Here is a 3,660-nt window from a genome sequence, read left to right on the forward strand (position 1 = left end):
CTGCATTGAAAAGATTTCGAAAATATTAGCTGCTAGCAGTCTTTTAAATAATGCATGAATGGGGGATTTTCATGAAAGGATTCAATTTTTTAAAGTTGTAATATTGGTCTGTTTTCAGATTTTTGGGGGAGTGCTGCCAGCAAAGATGGGGTGCGTGCGACTTCCACTTTAGAGCCTGAAGATGATGGAGATAATGGAGACACCTCTACGATAGACCCTGAGCCAGTAGTGGACCATCGTGGATCTCAGTGCAACATACGATGTTTTCATCGTTCATTAGGTATTTAGCTTATATCTAGCATTCACCATACATGCCATATACAATCACAAATAAGGATGACATGTCAACATTTTTCATTTTTTCCATGGTTACTATTTTGCCATTTACACTTTTCAGACAGAAAACATTGACATTTATGAACTTCATATTGTTAGAAAAAGATATAGTGTACTGGGTTGCATTAGATACTGCATGTGTTGTTACCAATGAATGTGTAATGGTGAACAACTATTAACTTGAATCTCTTTCATCTAAGCTGTTCAGGTAAAGCCTCAGATGGTGGATGTGGGGACTCAAACCGAAAGGTTTGAGATACGAAGATCGACTCCACTGGCCAGTCCTGAACAAAGTATGTGTACTAATAATTACTTTTGTTATGTGATGCGACAGACTATATGACAGAATATGTTTCATGCAGGATCACCAGCAGCCACTAAACTGGAGAATTGCTGCCAGGAAAGCACTGGTGAAAGATGTTCGACAATTGTCAACTCAGCATCAGACATTCTCCCCGGAGGCCTACCATTCCCTCATCCTGCACCTTGCTCCCAAACACACTGGTTTCTATTTTCTTGGGTGGTACAGCAGGTATTGCTACTGAAATGTTACTGATAACATCATTACATATTGTGCGCAAAAGTCGAGTCCTTAACTTAGATCCATTTGAACTGAAAACATTCATCTCATGTAATCTATTTCTGTTGCATTAGACTGCGTTGGGTTAACTTTGGAGACCTAATGTTCTATCGACTTGTCTCCTACAGGCTTCTCTTGGCGGCCCTACATTTCAACAGTAATGGCAACAGAGATGTAGCTCGAACCAGTGAGGGTGAGGCACGCTATGCCGTTCGCTACCCGCTCTTTCGGAAAGGTGGCTGGGTAGTCCGCCCCATCAAGGATAAACCATCTTACGGTTAGGTTCACTTAGTTTCTCAATATCTTTGGTGAATCTATCTTTTTTTTATGCAAGTCAACCATGTTACTAAATGTGTTCTTAACATTTCTCTCTTTAAGGATACGCAACAAATCTTATGGTCTCTGGCAGAGGAATACTCTAGATCACCCCAGGCCCTACAAGAAAGCAGTGCGGTCTTGTCTTCTGCTGCCCCGCCCCCCCTCACCACTTCCCTCCAGAAGGTTGCCAAGGATGAGGCAGACAGCCTCCATCTCGGACGACACTTGCGTTTTAACATGTAATAAATTATATGTTAAAGAAATTGTGAGAAAACACGCGTATCGGTACTCTTTAGTTAGTTTATTAGCCTAAAAAAATAAAATAAAAACAAGAATACATACAATGGCACTGATTTCCCTGTGCAATGACAAATAAATCTAATCTAATCTAATCCATTTTACCAGTACAGTTTGTTTCACTATGAATTTATTCATCGTCTTCAAAAAGTATTTTAGAACTGTAGTAAAATGTGTTTTTAATGTTTTAGGGACTGCTGTGCTGCTTTCAAGTTCCTGGACACCAGAGCTCAGAAGCACCTGTCACGGGACTGCTGGAAGACCACAGAGGCTATTATCAGAGAGGCCACTTCTGGAAATCTCGGAAACTGTTATGAAACGATAAGTCCTCCTCAACTCCTCTTTTCTGAAACCCATCGGTCCCTTTCTGCCTCAAAAAAGTCTGACTGCTGGAACTCCATCCAGGTCAACTCCTTGGCCATGCCCTTGTCCTTGTAAAGGGACAACACTCTGGAGGGGCAGTATATGTATTTCCCTCGGATGTCAGGGAAACAGGCATGGACATGAGGGCTGCCAGGACCCTGCTTCGGTGGCTGGTGACAAAATCTGAACAGGCGACCTGTTGGACGCTGCAGTGCAGACTTTCTCTTTGTCCTCTCTGCCACCTTCTTGCACACTGCACTCCTCTCTTCTACAGCCTCAAGCTCTCTGGCAAGAAAGGGGGAGCCAGCAAAGTCCTCAAAAGACATCCTGGGGTCTTTGAGGCCTTCATCTCCATACATTTGAAAGACTCGGTGGAGCAGTAAAAGTACCACACCTCGGGACTGAAAGAAAAGTGAACAGTGGATCCATCGCAAAGGTACCTGGATTTTGGCTGACCACAGGACAAGCTGTTTCTGGGCACCTTTTTCTTCTGCTGTGGTTGTTGCTGCTGTTTCTGCAGGATCTCTGTCAGAGGAGGCTGTTGGGATCAGTGCACGGCCTCTGCACCGTGGCAGCATATTCTGCATCCACCCTCTTTAGAATACCCTTGGCTCCATTGTGTTTAGCCAGAAGCCCATCGGTGGCTGCTCTCATCGGGGCCGTCCACCGGCCGTGGTCCAGGACTTGAACCAGGCCTCCCGTCTTAATGGGTCCAGTGCGGGCGGCTCGAGGAGAGCAGGATATGGGCAGTGGCGCTACCCCTCGCAGGTCTTGGGAATAAAGCATATGTTTATTATATTGTTTATATTATTATTACAAGCTAATTTTATACAGTAGCATATGTGAAGTTGTTTTTAACGGTTAACTGTTGTGCATGAGGAATGGTAGGTGGGTAACCTGTATCCATCAAAGGGTGAGACTCTTCTTTGGCTGTGGCAGATGCTGGTATAGGTGGCTTGAAATGGAGGATCGGCACTGCTCCCACTGGGTTGTCCTGGGAAGTGCCATCACTGGTCTCCTGAAATACAGCATCAAATATAATGAATGAGTCAGTCATTCTGTCAGCGGGTTGGAAATTGACAGTGTGTGATTCATCTGGATTACCTGAGAGTCTGTGCCCGCTACAATGTCATGCACTTCATCCTGGGCAGAGGAGTGCAGCTGTGTCGCCACAGTTACAGCAGCAGAGGTGTTGTGCTGTGTCCTGTGTTTGTCCCAGTTTAAAACCACAGGACGACAGCCTGGCTCCACATACTGCAGACCGAATCTCTCCCCTGTGTCCCTGTTTGATATGTGCAGGGTTGGATATTTTGGCACCCCTGTCACCCTTTGACAGGCTGCGTTCAGTTCCCAAATGAGCGCAGGGTCAAACAGCTTGCAGCTCCACACACACTGGGTGTGGAGCACCCACTGTCACCCACTGGGCCTCTAGTAACCTCTGAGGATGTGAACACGCTAAATCCTCCACACTGTTAACATCGACGGCTTAAACAGCGGCCTACCATCAAGATCAGTCTCCAATTAGAATCGCTGCAGAAAGCGCTCAACTCTCCACAGGGGTTGACACTAACGGTTGCCCGCTTGCCCGGGGCAAGTAAAAAAAATGTTTGGGCAAGTTGAGATTTTTTCTGGTTGCCCGAACGGGCAAGTGGATTTTGGGTGGATGTTAATATAAAAGCTATTTATTCAAATGTTTTTAGAAACGGCAGAACAACCTTTTGTTCCGCAAAACCACACAAAATAGAAGTATTTGCAATTGATCAGCG

General features: G+C 45.2%; 1 long non-coding RNA gene across 1 annotated transcript; it reads left to right on the forward strand.

The window, feature by feature from the left end:
• Positions 1-704: 704 nt before the first annotated feature.
• Positions 705-3,441, forward strand: LOC115549248 (uncharacterized). The gene is made up of 4 exons (XR_003977724.1): positions 705-868; positions 1,045-1,193; positions 1,295-1,473; positions 1,723-3,441. It is a non-coding gene; the product is annotated as an uncharacterized LOC115549248 (long non-coding RNA).
• Positions 3,442-3,660: the final 219 nt, after the last annotated feature.

This window comes from Gadus morhua, chromosome 8 (genome assembly GCF_902167405.1).
Source record: "Gadus morhua chromosome 8, gadMor3.0, whole genome shotgun sequence".
NCBI classification, from domain to species: Eukaryota; Metazoa; Chordata; class Actinopteri; order Gadiformes; family Gadidae; genus Gadus; species Gadus morhua.